General features: G+C 39.0%; 1 protein-coding gene across 2 annotated transcripts in view; it reads left to right on the top strand.

The window, feature by feature from the left end:
• Positions 1-8,914: 8,914 nt before the first annotated feature.
• LOC144612722 (endogenous retrovirus group K member 6 Env polyprotein-like) overlaps positions 8,915-21,185 on the top strand; it is a 48,600-nt gene continuing 36,329 nt past the window's right edge. For both annotated transcript variants that reach the window (XM_078451705.2, XM_081796417.1), the window contains exon 1: positions 8,915-9,250. The gene's annotated coding sequence lies outside the window, so the exon portion shown is untranslated. The remainder of the gene's footprint in view (positions 9,251-21,185) is intronic.

Here is a 21,185-nt window from a genome sequence, read left to right on the forward strand (position 1 = left end):
TTTCCTTCCCTTTCTATTTCTTGGAATAGCTTGAGAAGGATAGGTATTATCTCTGCTTTAAATGTCTGGTAGAACTCCCCTGGGAAGCCATCTGGTCCTGGACTCTTATTTGTTGGGAGATTTTTGATAACCGATTCAATTTCTTCGTTGGTTATGGGTCTGTTCAAGCTTTCTATTTCCTCCTGATTGAGTTTTGGAAGAGTGTGGGTGTTTAGAAATTTGTCCATTTCTTCCAGGTAGTCCAATTTGCTGGCATATAATTTTTCATAGTATTCCCTGATAATTGTTTGTATCTCTGAGGGATTGGTTGTAATCATTCCATTTTCATTCATGATTTTATCTATTTGGGTCATCTCCCTTTTCTTTTTGAGAAGCCTGGCTAGAGGTTTGTCAATTTTGTTTATTTTTTCAAAAAACCAACTCTTGGTTTCGTTGATCTGCTCTACAGTTTTTTTAGATTCTATATTGTTTATTTCTGCTCTGATCTTTATTATTTCTCTTCTTCTGCTGGGTTTAGGCTGCCTTTGCTGTTCTGCTTCTATTTCCTTTAGGTGTGCTGTTAGATTTTGTATTTGGGATTTTTCTTGTTTCTTGAGATAGGCCTGGATTGCAATGTATTTTCCTCTCAGGACTGCCTTCGCTGCATCCCAGAGCGTTTGGATTGTTGTATTTTCATTTTCGTTTGTTTCCATATATGTTTTAATTTCTTCTCTAATTGCCTGGTTGACCCACTCATTCGTTAGTAGGGTGTTCTTTAACCTCCATGCTTTTGGAGGTTTTCCAGACTTTTTCCTGTGGTTGATTTCAAGCTTCATAGCATTGTGGTCTGAAAGTATGCATGGTATAATTTCAATTCTTGTAAACTTATGAAGGGCTGTTTTGTGACCCAGTATATGATCTATCTTGGAGAATGTTCCATGTGCACTCGAGAAGAAAGTATATTCTGTTGCTTTGGGATGCAGAGTTCTAAAGATATCTGTCAAGTCCATCTGATCCAATGTATCATTCAGGGCCCTTGTTTCTTTATTGACTGTGTGTCTAGATGATCTATCCATTTCTGTAAGTGGGGTGTTAAAGTCCCCTGCAATGACCACATTCTTATCAATAAGGTTGCTTATGTTTATGAGTAATTGTTTTATATATTTGGGGGCTCCGGTATTCGGCGCATAGACATTTATAATAGTTAGCTCTTCCTGGTGGATAGACCCTGTGATTATTATATAATGCCCTTCTTCATCTCTTGTTACAGCCTTTAATTTAAAGTCTAGTTTGTCTGATATAAGTATGGCTACTCCAGCTTTCTTTTGGCTTCCAGGAGCATGATAAATAGTTCTCCATCCCCTCACTCTCAATCTAAAGGTGTCCTCAGATCTAAAATGAGTCTCTTGTAGACAGCAAATAGATGGGTCTTGTTTTTTTATCCATTCTGATACCCTATGTCTTTTAGTTGGTGCATTTAATCCATTTACATTCAGTGTTATTATAGAAAGATATGGGTTTAGAGTCATTGTGATGTCTGTATGTTTTATGCTTGTAGTGATGTCTCTGGTACTTTGTCTCACAGGATCCCCCTTAGGATCTCTTGTAGGGCTGGTTTCGTGGTGACAAATTCCTTCAGTTTTTGTTTGTTTGGGAAGACCTTTATCTCTCCTTCTATTCTAAATGACAGACTTGCTGGATAAAGGATTCTCGGCTGCATATTTTTTCTGTTTAGCACACTGTAGATATCGTGCCAAGCCTTTCTGGCCTGCCAAGTTTCAAAGGAGAGATCAGTCACGAGTCTTATAGGTCTCCCTTTATATGTGAGGGCACGTTTATCCCTTGCTGCTTTCAGAATTTTCTCTTTATCCTTGTATTTTGCCAGTTTCACTATGATATGTCGTGCAGAAGATCGATTCAAGTTACGTCTGAAGGGAGTTCTCTGTGCCTCTTGGATTTCAATGGCTTTTTCCTTCCCCAGTTCAGGGAAGTTCTCAGCTATAATTTGTTCAAGTACCCCTTCAGCACCCTTCCCTCTCTCTTCCTCCTCTGGGATACCAATTATGCGTATATTATTTTTTTTTAGTGTATCACTTAGTTCTCTAATTTTCCCCTCATACTCCTGGATTTTTTTATCTCTCTTTCTTTCAGCTTCCTCTTTCTCCATAACTTTATCTTCTAGTTCACCTATTCTCTCCTCTGCCTCTTCAAGCCGAGCCATCGTGGATTCCATTTTGTTTTGCAATTCGTTTAAAGCGTTTTTCAACTCCTCGTGACTGTTCCTTAGTCCCTCGATCTTTGTGGCAAGAGATTCTCTGCTGTCCTGTATACTGTTTTCAAGCCCAGCGATTAATTTTATGACTATTATTCTAAATTCACTTTCTGTTATATTATTTAAATCCTTTTTGATCAGTTCATTAGCTGTTGTTATTTCCTGGAGATTCTTCTGAGGGGAATTCTTCCGTTTGGTCATTTTGGAGAGTCCCTGGCGTGGTGAGGACCTGCAGTGCACTTCCCCTGTGCTGTGGTGTATAACTGGAGTTAGTGGGCGGGGCCGCAGTCCGACCGGATGTCTGCCCCCAGCCCACTGCTGGGGCCACAGTCAGACTGGTGTGTGCCTTCTCTTCCCCTCTCCTAGGGGCGGGATTCACTGTGGGGTGGCGTGTCCCGTCTGGGCTACTTGCACACTGCCAGGCTTGTGTTGCTGGGGATCTGGCGTATTAGCTGGGGTGGGTAGGCAAGGTGCACGGGGGCTGGAGGGGCAGGCTTAGCTCGCTTCTCCTTAGGTGATCCACTTCAGGAGGGGCCCTGTGGCAGCAGGAGGGAGTCAGATCTGCTGCTGGAGGTTTGGCTCTGCAGAAGCACAGAGTTGGGTGTTTGTGCGGAGCGAGCAAGTTCCCTGGCAGGAACTGGTTCCCTTTGGGATTTTGGCTGGGGGATGGGCGGGGGAGATGGCGCTGGCGCCTTTGTTCCCCGCCAAGCTGAGCTCTGCCGTCTGGGGGCTCAGCAGCTCTCCCTCCCTTTGTCCTCCAGCCTTCCCGCTTTCCGCGCAGAGCTGTTAACTTATGACCTCCCAGACGCTAAGTCGCGCTTGCTGTGGGAACACAGTCTGACCGGCCCCTCCGCTTTTGCCAGCCAGACTCGGGGGCTCTGCTTGGCCGGCGAGCCGCCCCTCCGCCCCGGCTCCCTCCCGCCAGTCCGTGGAGCGCGCACCGCCTCGCCGCCCTTCCTACCCTCTTCCGTGGGCCTCTAGTCTGCGCTTGACTCCGGAGACTCCCTTCTGCTAATCCTCTGGCGGTTTTCTGGGTTCTTTAGGCAGGTGTAGGTGGAATCTAAGTGATCGGCAGGACTCGCTGTGAGCCCCGCGTCCTCCTACGCCGCCATCTTCCGGCACTCCCCCCCTGAATTTTTAATAAGAGTGCAATTAGGGAAGAAATGAGGGGAGTTATTTCCGGGCAGAAGGAAGGTTTGTGTGCAAAATTCCTAATTGCAGAAGCGTTGGGTGTATTCAGTACCTAAATGAGGCCCACGCGCCGAAGCTCAGATAATATGTAATGGGAAGAAGAGACAGCAGCAGCCAGATTATAGGATCTTGTAGTCCCAGTATGGCGACCGCAAGCTTTTATGATCGTGCAGAAAAGTGACATGACTTATCTCTTTTACAAAACTCACTGTAATGACTGGGTGAGAGTGAACTGGAGACTGCCCAAAATGGTGATTCCTGGCCATGCTACCACCCCTAAAAATAGGCTTTGTAAAATTGCTAGCCTGTTTATAAAAGATTTAAAATGCTAAGTGCCATACACTTGCTTTAAAAGCAACAAGAGGTGTTGGAACTCTTAAAATGTAACATTTTCCCCCTTGCTCCCTCCAAACTGGGCACAATTCCAATCATTAATTTGTTTCTCAGCCTTAGTAAGATATAATGGACATAAAACATTGTGTACGTTTAAGGTGCAGTCATTGGGTTTTTAAATGATCTAATATAAAGGTTTTCTACCCGCAAAAATAATCTCTGGTCATTCAAGGCCCTTTGCAATGGAATTGAAATAAATAAATAAATAAATAAATAAATAAATAAATAAATAAATAAATGTATATGTATGTGTGTGTATATATATACACACACATACATATACATATATATAATTTATTGTCAAATTGGTTTCCATACAACAGCCAGTGCTCATCCCAGCAGGTGCCCTCCTCAATGCCCATCACCCACTTTCCCCTCCCCCACCCACCATCAACCCTCAGTTCGTTCTCAGTGTTTAAGTCTCTTATGGTTTGCCTCCTTCCCTCTCTGTAACGTTTTTTTTCCCCCTTCCCCTCCCCCCTGGTCTTCTGTTAAGTTTCTCAGGATCCACACATGAGTGAAAACATATGGTATCTGTCTTTCTCTGCCTGACTTATTTCACTTAGCATAATACCCGCCAGTTCCATCCACGTTGCTGCAAATGGCTAGGTTTCATTCTTTCTCATGTACAATGGCATTTCCTATAAACAGAGTTTAGATTGCAATCGAAAGTAATGAAGAGCTACTTTTATAACAGACTTATTTCCAGGAAATCAGGTGCCTTCCTGTATGAGCAAAACAAGAGCCTATTTATGATAATCTAAATCCACAGTAAAATGTATTAGAAATGTTCAGTTAAACCACCATCCCTAATATGTTTTTGAACCCTCTTAAGACACCACATTCTTCCACTAGGCCCCACCTGCATTTCACTGGCCAGAAAAAAATCATGGACTATGCAACTGCTGCTTGGCTCAGAACTCCACTAAAACCCCAGAGTGCTGCAATTCAAAATGCATATTCAATTGAAGCTGCACGGCTCTCTGTTCCTGTGATATATTTTGCTACAGAGTTTCCAAAGCAATGGTATCTGGGCACTGTTTGAACTCTGAGTTTTCCACACACAGCCTCCTTCTTTCTTATAGCAGAGTAGATCCTGGGGTAACATAAAAAGATAACACAAAGAGTTATTATTTTAACACCCGACCCCCTTGATAGGCAAATGTGCGTATTTGTAAAAATTCATAGACACGCCTACTGGAGCAAAGGGGGCGAATACAAGAATGTGAAATCTAAGGAATACAAAATGGTGTTAAATTTTAATTGTTCCTAAAAGCAAGATAGAGAGTAAACAAAAGAATAGAATAGGCAGAGGAAAACAGAGCCAGCAAGATAGAAAGGGGCTGGGCTTCAGTGAGTAAAATGCACATGGCACGGTTCCCTTCAAAGATGTGATGAGCAAACAATCTTAGGGAAAAAAGATGTCCTTCCTCATTTTCAGTAGCATCTACTACATTCACATGAGCTTTATGGATAGTCTTGCATTTAGCAGCGGGGTTATAGGATGTGCTATAAACAGCTCTAATCTCTGATTGAATTATCATCTAAAAGGTAAGAAGTCGGCTCCCCCCAGTATCACAAAAAAATATACTGAAAAGAATCAGACAATGACCCAGCATGGTCTTAGCTAGCTAGCCCTTGAAACCACATGAACATTACAGGAAAATAAAGGGAATGACTCTTTGATATGCCTTCCCTTTTGGGAGTCTGTGTAATTAAAGGCAGAATGTTTGAATTACATAAATGGGTTTTTATTCCAATAAATGATCTTAGTAGAGTGAAGAAGTCCACCATGAACTAGCAAACAAAAAAACAGCTCTGAAAGTGAATTCCTAGGGAAGGGAATGGAAGTCTATGCCACATACTATTGGACTCTTCTGAGTTCTTTACTATGTCTCATATGTCAAGACAGAATGACCTAGAGACTGGCTACCATGCATGAGATTGGCTCTTAGCACTGGAGGATAAGCTACAGATTGAGTGCTGCCCCAAAGTAGGGATGTTCTAAGAAATGTTAAAAAAATGGGGCGCCTGGTGGGGGGGGGGTCAGTTGGTTTAAGCATGGGACTTAGGCTCCGGTCATGATCTCATGGTTGGTGGGTTTGAGCCCTGCACTGGGCTCTTGTGCAGAGCCTGCTTTGGATCGTCTGTATCCCTCTCTCTCTCTGCCCCTCCCCTATGTTCTCTCTCTCACAAATAAATAACATTTTAAAAATAAAGTAAAAAAGAAATGTTAAAAAAATGAAAACAACCTAAAAGTCTTCAAGTGGATTTCAATCAAATCCAAAAGTTATATGCATATCTATTTAAGCAACTGTTCAAGAATACATTTACTAACACACCAGGTCTCAAAACAATTATTGTGTGAAAAAAGAAATATTAAAAACAGGTACATACTAAATGATATCATTTTTATAATGAAATAACAAGGATATCAGTCAGCCAATAAACATATGAAAAGATGCTCAAATTATAAGAGGCATTAAAATCACAGTGTATTACCAATACACATCTGCCAAATGAAAGAGAAGGATGGATAAGGCTACAGAGCACACACAATGCTCTTCACTGCCAGTGCAAACAGGAATTAACACAACTATGAAAATGTTTGACAGTATCTGCTAATGCGGTAGGTACGTCTTTACAGCAATCCTTTTTGTATATACCCAAGAGGATGTGCACATAAATGAATGAGAAGATATGTAAAGAATGTTCACAAAGTTTTGTTTATAATAGTCAAAAAACTAGACGATGCTCAAATGTCCATGAACACGTGTATCAATACATATGGTGGGTCATAGAAAGTTATACTATATGGCAATGAGAACAAATGATCTACAGTTACACACAAAAGATAGACTAACCTCACAAACATAATACTGAAAAAATACACTAGATACTAGAAAGTACATAGTTTATGATTCAATTAAAATTTTTTTTTTAAGTTCATTTACTTACTTTGAGAGACAGAAAGCACACAAGCAGAGGAGGGGCAGAAAGAGAGTGAGAGAAAGAATCCCAAGCAGGCTCTGCACTGCCAGCACGGAGCTGAACATGGTGCTCAATGTCATGAACCATGAGATTATGACCTGAGCCGAATTAAGAGTTGGATGCTTAACAGACTAGGCCACCCAGGTGCCCCTAAACCCTGGCATTTCTACATAATGGTGAGAATATGGAGTACCGGAAATTATATACATTGCTGGTGAGAGTATAAATTGGGACATTCATATTTAAAAACTGTTGGATTTTATCTACCATGAAATGAACACCACAGGATCAACTAATTTCAGTCTTAGACATATGCCCAACTAAAATCCTCATGCATGTGCTGAGTGCCATAAACACCACCCCAAGTTCTCATCATCAATAGAATGGATACACAACTGCAGTATACTCATCAAATGGAATACTATACAGCAAAACACATGAATAAATTATGGCAAAAAACTAACAACTTGAACAAATTATAAATCATAATGGTGAAGAAGCCAACATAAAACAAATCATCCTGTAAAATTCCATTGATGTAAAAATAAAAACGGACAATAGTAATCTATGGTGATAGAAGTCAGATCAGTTTCTGTATTAGTTATCTATGACTACACATTACACACTCCCAAAACATCATTTGTCATTTCAGAGTTTCTATAGGCCAGGAATCTAGGCATGGTTTAGTCTGGTCCTCTGCTTCAAGGTGAGAACAAGCTGCAGTCAGGGTGTGACTGGAACTGTAGCCATTTCAAGGCTCAAATGGGGAAGGATTACCATCCCAAGCTCATTTCATGTGGTTGTTGGTAAAACTCATCTCACCGTGTGTTGTTGGACTGAAGGCCTCAGATCCACACTGGCTGATGCTTGGACACTAGTCTCAATTCCTTGACATTTGGGCCTCACCACCTGGGCAATCTACTTCATCAAAATGAGCAAGTCAAAAAGACGAGACACAGAGTACTAGTGATACGGGAATCAGTTCTTTGTAACCTAATCATGGAAGTTACACTCCATCACTTTTGTTATATTCTGTTTGTTAGGATAGAATTAAAGGTAATTAAGTTAAGCCCACACTCAGGAAAGGATTATGCAAGCGTCTGAATACTAGAAGGCAGAGATCATTATCAAACTCTGCCTACCAGTTTCCTTGTGGGAGAAGGGAAGGAGTTGAAATTTGGGAGGTGCCATGACTAGGCTTTTTGGAGTTTTTGGTAATAACCCATTGCTTGACTTTGGTTATGGTAGAAGGGCATGCCTACTTTTTGAAAACTATCTACTGTAAGAATGTAATTCAGTTACTGTTCTTTATATATGTAATTTCTAAATTAATTTTTTTAAATAGAATATCATTACACCTAGAATAAAATTTAGAAGGCAAAAGTGAATATACTTACCAAGTTTAAAGTCTAGTATCATATATAAAACAATGAAAACAATACTTTTACAAAACATGAAGTGAACTGGGGCTCCTGATGAGGGACTAGCCATGCAAGGCAAGAACCCAATCTGGAACTACTGAATTTGTGGGACGAGAGCTGACTCTGCAGAAATAAATAGAGCCCTTATAGTCACACTATTGACTAGAGAGCATGCTGTTGGTATAGAAGAATCAACAGAAAGTCCCTGTAGTTTATGGATCAAAGAGTACATGGGGTAATTAATGTTTTAAAGGATTATTCTGCCAGTGAAATGGCTGCAAAGCATGACATAGTGAAACAGATAATCCAGTTTTCAAATTCTGGGTTTACCACTTATTCACTCTACCTTTGGGGAAGGCACTCAGCCTTTCCTGAACTTCATCTACATTTGCAAAGTGAGTATAATATGTCCTAAGTTGCAAAGTTCTTGTAAATATCAGTGAGGTCAGGTATGGAAGGAATACATCGTAGACCTTAGCACAGAGTAGATACTCAATACATAATAAGTATGGCTTCAATTTTATTTTTATTATGGAAAACAATCAATGGAGACTGATAATACCCTGCATTTCAACACTGACATCATCAGAGAATTGGTGAAAAATAGGGGAAGTGGTCTGCTGTTTACCAACTAGCCTACGTTTTGTGCCATAGAAAAGTAGAGAAGTTCCACCAGACCTCAGCTGGTGTACATCTGCTTTGAATACATAAAACATGCTTTGGTGTACATAACCTTGAGACATAAAATGGATGTGTGATTTTATTTCTCCTGAGAGGTTGTTCTGAGTGTGCAGGTTACCGTGATATCTAAATCCACTATTTGGACTCCCTGTGTCTGATGGAAAAGAAGACTGAGTACCTGTTTGTTGTGAACTAGAAAGCCGAAAAGATTCTTTACAAGATTTCTCAGCCTGTGGTGGCTGTGTTTATTGTAAGACTGTATCATATTGGATAATCCTGCTTGATGAACTTCTTGGAAAATCCTTGATGGTGAAATCCTAAGGTAAGAGACTCTAAATTTCTTATTTAACAAATCTTTTCATTCTAATTCTCACCAGCAAAATTGCAACCTTAGCTTCTTCTGTCCCCAGATAGAATGACTACCATCCTTTTTTTTTCTTTTTACTCCTCTTTGAGGCAAAAGTATATTGTCTCAATTTCCTCTTTTCACTTTTTTCCCCCACTAGTTATTTTAGTTGGCTGGTCTCTGGTTTTAAACCCCAACACTCTATGATACTGCTCTTGTTATATTTACCGACGACCTCCATTTTGATTAAATGGATGTTTCTTTGCATCCATCTCGGTCCCCTGCTTGGCATCATATTTCATAGGTGACTTACCCCTGCTACTCTCAACTACTTTTCCTTTCTTGGCTTCTGTGGTACCACATTCTTCAGGGTTTCTTCCCATATTCTTTTCAGTCTCTTTACCAGGCTCTAAATTTTCTTCTAGGCATCTAAATTATAAACTCTTCTGGGACTTGGCCCCAGGATCTTTATTCTCCTCTGTTTATATCCTCTTTGAAGTGATCTCATCTAATCCTAGGACTTTTTAAAAAACATTTTTTTAGTTTATTTATTTAGTTTGAGAGACAGAGGGAATACACACACAAGTTAGGGAGGGTTAGAGAGGAGGAGAGACAGAATCCAAAGCAGGCTCCACACCATCAGCACAGAGCTCGATGTGGGGCTTGAACTCATAAACCTAGAGATCATGACCTGAGGTCAGATCAAAAGTCAGATGCTTAACTGACTGAGCCACCCAGGCGCTCCTGATCCTAGGACTTTTAATGCCAGTTTTATTGTGATACCTCTCAACATTGATATTTCCTGCCTTAATACTCTTCTGAAATTCAGGCTCATAAATCATACAACACCTGAATTTTTCTTTTGAGAGTTATCAGGTTCTCAATAAAAGAACTGATAAATCCTGCTCCTATGCCTGCAATGCTTCCTGCTGCTTCTTCTCTTCAAGGCTCTGCACAAATGTAGTTCTCCAAGAGGTCTTCCTTGACTATCCTATCTCTTTTTAATCTCACCTTTTTTGTTTCATTCCTGAATGCAATATTAAATACTGTATTCCTCTTTTTATCTCACTTTTTTATCTTGTTCCTCCTCTTTTTATCCCACCTTTTTTTTCATTCCTGAACACAATATTAAATATTTTGTTCATCTATATCTTTACTTATTTATTGTCTTCTTATATTAAGATATAAACCTGTAGGATAAGAATGCTTATCTGGCTTTTCATCTGCTAGATTTCTACCAACAAGAACAGATGTGAAACATAGTAGGCACTCAATAAATTCTTCTCAACTTCATTAACAGAAAAAAAATAACCATGATGCTTATATCTCGGCCCACTGTTATCAAAATGTGGTGTTAGCTAACCTTCATGAAAATTCTGATTAGGGCACTGTGCCTTGGTGTTGCTGCTTGTGTTGCAGGTTGGCATATCTGAATATTACCAAGCCCATGAGTAAAATTTGGGATAAAAAGGGTGCCACCATGCATATAAAACATATTGAGAGGGGCACCTGGGTGGCTCAGTCGGTTAAACTTCCAACTTCGGCTCAGGTCATGATCTCACGGTTCATGAGTTGGAACCTCGCTTTGGGCTCTGTGCTGACAGCTCGGAGCCTGGAGCCTGCTTCGGATTCTGTGTCTCCCTCTCTCTCTGCCCCTCCCCCACTTGTACTCTGTTTCTCTCTCTCTCTTAAAAATAAATAAACGTTAAAAAAAACATATTAAGAGAAGTGTGTTGGGTGGCTCAGTTGGTTCAGTGTCCAACTCTTGATTTTGGCTCAGGTCATGATCTCATGGTTCATGGGTTTGAGCCCTGCAACAGGTTTCGCACTGACAGTGTGGAGATTGCTTGGGATTCTCTCTCTCTGCCCCTCCCCAACTTTCTCTCTCTCTCTCTCAAAATAAATAAATAAACTTTTTAAAAAATTAAGAAAAATAGAAACAGTTTACTGGGTCTGATGGGCAGAAAATGTGAATATAGAAGTGGCATCGACACCTAAGAACACTCTTCCTATGTTGATCCTAAGGCAGGGTTCTCAAACGGTTTTACCTCAATATAGATGAGATTGACAAACTGTAAAGTTAATGTTCCTCTTAGAACATATTTAACTGCTGTTGAAATTACTTGAATTAGTTGTGATTTAAGCATCTTCAGAAGAAATAAGTCAGGTGCAAGAGCCATGGCCTTTTTATGAGGCTCATAAAACTATCATTTAGGAGCGCCTGGGTGATTCAGTCAGTTGAGTGTCCAGCTCTTGATTTTGGGCTCAGGTCATGATCCCAGGGTTGTGGGATCGAGCCTTGTGTCAGGATCCATGCTGAGCTTGGAGCCTGCCTGAGATCTCAATCTCTCTCTCTCTCTCCTTCTGCCCCTTCCCTGCTCATGCATATGTGTGCTCTCTCTCTCTCTCTAAAATAAAACCAACCAACAAAACCTATAATTAAAAAAAACCTATTCACTTCTCCCCATACTCCTGTCCCACTAGGGTCCAGGCTAGAACAAGCATCCTAGAGGAAAAGGCATCTAAACTGTAACCTTGGGATCAATGAGAACTGCCTGTTGGAGCATACAAGAGTGGTAGGGTTGGAAGTAGGAATCCTAAGTATAGGGTCTCAGTGAAGTAACCTATTTAAATAATCTACAGAAAAACTTCAGTTACGCCAGGAACATTCACAAAAATTTTAGTCCAAATCTCTGGGCTTTTGAGATTAACCTGTCACTGACTTCTATAAAGCATGAAATTGACTCATGGAAAACACTGTAAATGAGGTCATTTTTGGTCTTTTGTTTTTATAGTATTAGGTGAGATGAGTCATTTCTCCTTATTTTACATTACTCTAAATAAACTGAAATTAGCAAAAGTATATTTTTGGCTTCCATTACATCCAAAAGTTTAAACATTTTTAATAATGATCTCAGTACACCCAACATTGGACCAAATGATTTTGGACCAATTTATGCCATGAAAAAAAAGTCCAGATTACAATCAGTGCTATAACTTCCCAAGGTTTACTATTTCTTTTCCCTATCAAATGTTCCCCCTGTTATATGTCAAGAAAAATAGCTAATCAGATTGGAAGTTATTAACTACAACATCACAATGAAATAAAATGACCTAATTTAATTTTAATTTTGTTAATTTGAGAGAGAGAGAGAGAGAGAGAGAGAACACACAAGCAGGGGAGAGGCAGAGGGAGAGAAAGAGAGAAGCTTAAGCAGGCTCCATGCTCAGCACGGAGTGTGATACAGGGCTTGATCCCACAACCCTGGGATCATGACCTGAGCTGAAATCAAGAGTTGGATGCTCAAGTGAGTGAGCACCCCAGGTGCCCCTAAAATGACCTAATTTTATTTTATTTTTAAAAATTTTTTTAACATTTATTTATTTTTTGAGAGACAGAGAGAGACAGAGCATGAGCAGGGGAGGTGCAGAGAGAGGGAGACACAGAACCGGAAGCAGGCTCCAGGGTCCAAGCTGTCAGCACAGAGGCGGATGCGGGGCTCGAACTCATGAACTGTGAGATCATGACCTGGGCTGAAGTCAGTCGCCTAACTGACTGAGCCACCCAGGCACCCCAAATGACCTAATTTTAAAAACATATACTACATATTTTACTAATACCTAGATAGTCAGGTATTTCAGAGAAAGAATAATATTTATACTTTAAAAAGCCAATAATAAAACATTGACATGTCCTTCCAATAAGATGATCAAATTCTTCATTTTACCTTTCTCATGACATTGCTTTCATTAAAAAAATTTTTTTTAATGTTTCTTTATTTTTGAGAGAGAGAGAGAATGAGTGGGATAGGGTAGAGACAGAGGGAGACACAGAATCTGAAGCAGACTCCAGGCTCTGAGATGTCTGCACAGAGCCCAACGCAGGGCTCAAACCCACTAACTGTGAGATCACGACCTGAGCTGAAGTTGGACACCTAACCGACTGAGCTACCCAGGTGCCCCGACATTGCCTTCATTCTTATAGCCTGTCTAGTGAAGGTTAACTCAGTAGGTCTGGGAGACCCTCACATTCCAAAGAAAGGTGTAGCCATTATCTGGCTCCTGGAAGAAAATAAATGAAAGCCCTTGGAATATTCTGCCTGATTAAAATGTTTTGTATATATGTTGGGCTCCCATATAAACCACCAGATAACTTATGCTGACAATGTGATTTATGATAAGGGTCCTAGGCTACACTGAATAAGTTTGACTTCTGAAGGGGCCTCAGTCTGAGTAACTGAGAGCAGCTACATGAGCTCCCCATGTCTACACATGACTGTCCCTCACAACAACAAAAATACTAAACACCAAGGCTTGGGTTTTCGCATGTTTCTGGGAGAATTGCATACTGTCTATACAATGCTACTGTGAGACGACAATTAGAAATCTGTGCCTGTTTCTGTCTTGGACTCTAGTCTATGCACTTTTTGCTTTTGCTGGTTTCAATTCATAGCCTTTTGCTGTAATAAACTGTCACTTTGAGCATGTAACTTTTCTGAGTTCCCTGCCCTTCTAGTGAATCTTTGAACTTAGGGAATGGCACTGGGGACTCCTGTGCCCAGTTGATCTTCAAACTGGGATTTTCTAGAATGATCCTGACTCACTGAAACATAGAAAAAGCATGGTTTGGAAAAAGGAAGAATGAGTAGGGGTGTATTATAAGATGGTCTCATTTTGTCCCAGTTAAATAGAGCCTTAGCTTTCTCTATCTATAATCTTTAGAAAACCATGAATATCATTCTTGCTAACAATCATCAAAGAGATCTAAAATAGATCCATCCAATATTGAAAGAATCAAATTTCACCTGATATGAAATTTGAGATGCTGAGAGCTCTAAAATTTACTGCATTTGTTTCTAGATTTGTGCCTGGGTCTCCTATTATAGCACGGAGGGAAAAATCCTTTTTTGGCTCAACAGGAAGCTTGATAACCAGTTTTTCATACAGGGTCAGCATTCCATTATTTTTCAGATGTGAGATGTACCTCAGTCGAAACTGAGAATTAATTAGCACTGAATCTACATTACCTCTCAAAGGGCATCATTTGGACTGGAACACTTTATAAGGCTAGTTCTCAGGACTGGCCTTGGGTCAACCTCTCCCTACCTGCTGTGAGATGGTGCTGAGGGTAACTTCGGAAGGGTCACACCACAGATACTCTAACTATCTAGGTCCAAATGTATGGAAACATTAGACAAACTCATCAAAGAATACTCTGAGGTGTAGAGAAATAGACATACATACTTAGTTGTTGACTCTGGTAAATACAAAACCCATGCTCCTGATAATTAGGGGTTTTCAGAAGTGAATTCTTTTTCTTCTTTGATAAGTCCAAGAAGAACTGCTTAATGTAGGATTTAAAATGAAATCTGAGGAGTAAATAAGGAAATAAATCAACTAAAAGAGAAGACACTGAAACAATTCAAGGCAATGGAAGCCCAGAGTTACACAGTTCATGGTGCAGCTGGCACTGTGGGAGCAGGAGGCTATTTGGAATAGGGAAGGGAATTCTCAGGCCATAAACGAAAGAGGCTTGGAATTCCTGTTAAGGAAATTATAAAATGAGTCTTCTTTTTGCTTTCCCAGCATAATGCTGTGACTCACTTTTGACACCATATATTATGCCTCTTTCATTCAATACAAGTTTTAAAAATAAAAAGTAATTTCTAAAGAATATCAGAACCTGTAATACAGAAAACAAAATGCATGTTTTTTGAAAAAATTAACTTACATAAATGGGAAACAAGTTATAAGATGTAATGAAAGAAAGGCCTAGTTTGCAATATCATCAAAACAAAGTGCTGTAGAATAAAATCAACAAGTATAAGGCGTTCATATAAAGAAGTATTAAAATGTTACTGAAAGAGACAAAAATTTGTAAAAGAGGGTTAGAAATTAAAATGTCAATCCTTACAGTCAATGTATATATTTAATATGATTCAGATAAATCTGGCAGAAAGATACTTTGGGAAGCAGAAAAACTTGTTTTAAGGCAGACATATAAAAACTAAAAGCAAGCGGTGTGCCTGAGCGGCTCAGTGGGTTAAGTGTCTGACTCTTGATCTCAGCTCAGGTCTTGATCTCATGGTCATGAGTTCTAGCCCCACATTGGGCTTAGTGCTGAGTGTGAAGCCTACTTAAACACACTTAAACACACTTAAACACACACACACACACACACACACACACACACACACAAAGAAAAAAAAAACTTAAAGCAAGAATATCCAATGAAATTCTGGGGAAAAAATGGGGGTGGGGGGCACTCACTGTAATCATACAGTAAAACATCCCAACCATTACCACATTGGTATTTAATTTTAAACATCAATAGGGGCACCTGAGTGGCTCAGTCAGTTAAGCTCAGGTTCATGATCTCACAGTTTGTGATACTGAGCCCTGTGTTGGGCTCTGTGCTGACAGCTTGGAGCCTGGGGCCTGCTTCAGATTCTGTGTCCCTCCCCTGCTCACACTCTGTCTCTCTCTCTGTCTCTCTCAAAAATAAATAAACATTAAGCATCAATAGAACAGACTTGAAAGCTTAAAAATAGACTCAAATTCATACTGAAATTCAGTATATGATGAATTTGGTGTTTTACATTAGTGAAAGAATATGGATTTTTCAGTAAATGGTATTTGGACTATGAAAAAAATATGAAAAAATATAAAGTTAGAGCTTTCCATATTCCTTTTACAAAATATATTTCAGAAGGATCAAAGTGAAACATGAAAAATTCAACTAAAAACTTAGATAATATATCTGAACTTAAAAAAAAACAGTACTATAATAAGGAGTCCCTTTTAAAATGTCACATGAAAGACATAAAATAAAAAATTAATAAATCCACCTACATAAAAATAATGAAATTATTTATTAAAATATATAAGCCAAACAAAAAGACAAACGGCAAGATGGAAAAAAAATCGCAATTTATATCAGACAAGGAGATAATTTCTTCATGCTATAAGGGAGCCCTTCAGATAACAGTGAGAAAAAGAACAACCCCATGAAAAACTGGGCAAAAATAGTAGAAGAAAATAAAGATGTAAGGGTCATAAGGAGATGTGCAAATTAAAACTATGAGTTATCTGTTTTACTTCTAAAAGCAGCAATAAATAACACATTCGTTGGGACATCAAGTTGTCAAGGGTTTGGGGAAACAGGCAATCTCTCATATTTGTTAGCAATGGTGTAAGCTGGTACAAGCACATATCAAAATTTTAAATGCACAAAACCTCTGACGCAGAGAGTTCCTTTTTTTAAAATGTGTAATTCAGTGTTTTTTATTTATTTATTTTAATTTACAGTCAAATTAGTTAGCATATAGTGCAACACTGATTTCAGGAGTAGATTCCTTAGTGCCTCTTACCCATTCATTTTTAAGGACTCTATCTCATAGACAATCTGCCCTGGTGGAAAATGACAGATGTACTAGGATATTTGTGGCAGCACTATTGTAATGGCAGAAGACTAAAAGAACTCTGAAATCCGTCTATCAGGTACTGGTGATGTAAATTATGGGACATGGGTAGAACAGAACACTCCTCAGTCGCTAAAATAAAAAGAGAAACACTAATGATTGTGAGATAATATCCAAGATTTATCATAAAGTTAAAAAAAGAATGATACAGAAACTGTGCGATTTCACTTATCACATGGATAAAAGAATAATTTGTTCCAGTCTGGAACTGCTATTGTTATGAAGTTTTGCCTCCTTCTTGGCTTGCAAGGATAAAGTATCTTTTCTTTTGTCTCTGCAAGTGTATCAAATACCCAGGTTCTATCTAAACCATGGAGGCCACTACAATCTCTTGCTCCAGGTGACTTTTCCTGTCTGACCCAGTTTAATATAAATAACTTCAATGTGCCCAGTTGAGTGCTAATGTGTGAGATTTGGGATGTAGTCAGTGTTTATTAGATACTTCTCTAAAAAATATATGACTGATTGATTTGTAATACATGATACATGGAAATTACTCAGAAAATAATACTTGCAATGACATAATTTTTCAAAATGGAAGATATTTTATTATTATACGTAGGTACTTCTGTGATAAAAATAATTGACATTCATTCAAGATAAATTTATAAAGCACACAAAACTATGAAAATAAACTTCAATCTCTTCAATGTCCTAGAAATCATGTTAATTTTAGCATACATATTCTTCTAGGGTTTTATCTATCTTTATTGCTTTTTAAGTATATTTAAAAAATAAAATCAAAAAGTACATACTACAAATTAAATTATTCTAACCAACTTTTCCAAGTTCATCTGCATGCAATGAATAATTTTAATTTATCTGGAAAGGGGTTTACAGGATGGGCAAGAAATTCAGTTTGCAAAGTTCACAAAAACATTCAGTTTTTCCTAGAACTCTTTTGGTTTCTGGACAACATAGACTTTATTGGTCACCAGAAAAAGCAGCTCATTTCTCTGCATTAGTCTGATTTCAAAGTAATCCTGCCCTACACTGCCTTTTAGGTCACTTATATTAATAGAAAATAAACTATTAGATTTTGTCCTGAAATTGACACCAGAACCAGAATTTTACATCCATAAAGAAGGGAAGGATAAACTTTAGACCTTATCACTTACTAAATATGAATCGGGCCAACAGGAAGTCAGGAGACAGGGGGAATTGGTGAGTTCTCACACAGTTTCTCTGAAAGTTCCATTGAGCCTCAAACTCTATTGACAGGCTGGTCATTTTCTTAGCCCGTATTCCTGATAGTTTGGATAAGAATCTGAATTTTTTTTCAATATATCAAATTTATTGTCAAATTGGTTTCCATACAACACCAAGTGCTCATCCGAAAAGGTGCCCTCCTCAATACCCATCACCAACCCTCCTCTCCCTCCCACCCCCCATCAACCCTCAGTTTGTTCTCAGTTTTTAAGAGTCTCTTATGCTTTGGCTCTCTCCCACTCTAACCTCCTTTTTTTTTTTCCTTCCCCTCCCTCATGGGTTTCCGCCAAGTTTCTCAGGATTCACATAAGAGTGAAAACATATGGTATCTGTCCCTCTCTGTATGGCTTATTTCACTTAGCATAACACTGTCCATTTCCATCCACGTTGCTACAAAGGGTCATATTTCATTCTTTCTCATTGCCACGTAGTACTCCATTGTGTATATAAACCACAATTTCTTTATCCATTCATCAGTTGATGGACATTTAGGCTCTTTCCATAATTTAGCTATTGTTGAGAGTGCTGCTATAAACATTGGGGTACAAGTGCCCCCATGCATCAGTACTCCTGTATCCCTTGGGTAAATTCCTAGCAGTGCTATTGCTGGGTCATAGGGTAGGTCTATTTTTAATTTTTTGAGGAACCTCCACACTGTTTTCCAGAGTGGCTGCACCAATTTGCATTCCCACCAACAGTGCAAGAGGGTTCCCGTTTCTCCACATCCTCTCCAGCATCTATAGTCTCCTGATTTGTTCATTTTGGCAACTCTGACTGGCGTGGGGTGATATCTGAGTGTGGTTTTGATTTGTATTTCCCTGATAAGGAGCCACGTTGAGCATCTTTTCATGTGCCTGTTGGCCATCTGGATGTCTTCTTTAGAGAAGTGTCTATTCATGTTTTCTGCCCATTTCTTCACTGGGTTATCTGTTTTTCGGGTGTGGAGTTTGGTGAGCTCTTTATAGATTTTGGATACTAGCCTTTTGTCCGATATGTCATTTGCAAATATCTTTTCCCATTCTGTTGGTTGCCTTTTAGTTTTGTTGGTTGTTTCCTTTGCTGTGTAGAAGCTTTTTATCTTCATAAGGTCCCAGTAGTTCATTTTTGCTTTTAATTCCCTTGCCTTTGGGGATGTGTCGAGTAAGAGATTGCTACGGCTGAGGTCAGAGAGGTCTTTTCCTGCTTTCTCCTCTAAGGTTTTGATGGTTTCCTGTCTCACATTCAGGTCCTTTATCCATTTTGAGTTTATTTTTGTGAATGGTGTGAGAAAGTGGTCTAGTTTCAACCTTCTGCATGTTGCTGTCCAGTTCTCCCAGCACCATTTGTTAAAGAGACTGTCTTTTTTCCATTGGATGTTCTTTCCTGCTTTGTCAAAGATGAGTTGGCCGTACGTTTGTGGGTCTAGGTCTGGGGTTTCTATTCTATTCCATTGGTCTATGTGTCTGTTTTGTGCCAATACCATGCTGTCTTGATGATGACAGCTTTGTAGTAGAGCCTAAAGTCTGGGATTGTGATGCCTCCTGCTTTGGTCTTCTTCTTCAAAATTACTTTGGCTATTCGGGGCCTTTTGTGGTTCCATATGAATTTTAGCATTGCTTCTTCTAGTTTCAAGAAGAATGCTCGTGCAATTTTGATTGGGATTGCATTGAATGTGTAGATAGCTTTGGGTAGTATTGACATTTTGACAATATTTATTCTTCCAATCCATGAGCACGGAATGTTTTTCCATTTCTTTATATCTTCTTCAATTTCCTTCATAAACTTTCTATAGTTTTCAGCATACAGATCTCTTACATCTTTGGTTAGATTTATCCCTAGGTATTTTATACTTCTTGGTGCAATTGTGAATGGGATCAGTTTCTTCATTTGTCTTTCTGTTGCTTCATTATTAGTGTATAACAATGCAACTGATTTCTGTACATTGATTTTGTATCCTGCAACTTTGCTGAATTCATGTATCAGTTCTAGCAGACTTTTGGTGGAGTCTATCAGATTTTCCACGTATAATATCATGTCATCTGCATAAAGTGAAAGCTTAACTTCATCTTTGCCAATTTTGATGCCTTTGATTTCCTTTTGTTGTCTGATTGCTGATGCTAGAACTTCCAACACTATGTTAAACAACAGTGGTGAGAGTGGACATCCCTGTCGTGTTCCTGATCTCAGGGAAAAAGCTCTCAGTTTTTCCCCATTGAGGATGATGTTAGCTGTGGGCTTTTCATAAATGGCTTTTATGATCTTTAAGTATGTTCCTTCTATCCCGACTTTCTCAAGGGTTTTTATTAAGAAAGGGTGCTGGATTTTGTCAAAGGCCTTTTCTGCATCGATTGACAGGATCATATGGTTCTTCTCTTTTCTTTTATTAATGTGATGTATCACGTTGATTGATTTGCGAATGTTGAACCAGCCCTGCATCCCAGAAATGAATCCCACTTGACCATGGTGAATAATTCTTTTTATATGCTGTTGAATTCGATTTGCTAGTATCTTATTGAGAATTTTTGCATCCATATTCATCAGGGATATTGGCCTGTAGTTCTCTTTTTTTACTGGGTCTCTGTCTGGTTTAGGAATCAAAGTAATACTGGCTTCATAGAATGAGTCTGGAAGTTTTCCTTCCCTTTCTATTTTTTGGAATAGCTTGAGAAGGATAGGTATTATCTCTGCTTTAAATGTCTGGTAGAACTCCCCTGGGAAGTCATCTGGTCCTGGACTCTTATTTGTTGGGAGATTTTTGATAACCGATTCAATTTCTTCGCTGGTTATGTGTCTGTTCAAGTTTTCTATTTCCTCCTGATTGAGTTTTGGAAGAGTGTGGGTGTTTAGGAATTTGTCCATTACTTCCAGGTTGTCCAGTTTGTTGGCATATAATTTTTCATAGTATTCCCTGATAATTGTTTGTATCTCTGAGGGATTGGTTGTAATAATTCCATTTTCATTCATGATTTTATCTATTTGGGTCATCTCCCTTTTCTTTTTGAGAAGCCTGGCTAGAGGTTTGTCAATTTTGTTTATTTTTTCAAAAAACCAACTCTTGGTTTCGTTGATCTGCTCTACAGTTTTTTTAGATTCTATATTGTTTATTTCTGCTCTGATCTTTATTATTTCTCTTCTTCTGCTGGGTTTAGGCTGCCTTTGCTGTTCTGCTTCTATTTCCTTTAGGTGTGCTGTTAGATTTTGTATCTGGGATTTTTCTTGTTTCTTGAGATAGGCCTGGATTG

The sequence above is a fragment of the Panthera onca genome, chromosome C1 (assembly GCF_046562875.1).
Source record: "Panthera onca isolate mPanOnc1 chromosome C1, mPanOnc1 haplotype 2, whole genome shotgun sequence".
Classification (NCBI taxonomy): domain Eukaryota; kingdom Metazoa; phylum Chordata; class Mammalia; order Carnivora; family Felidae; genus Panthera; species Panthera onca.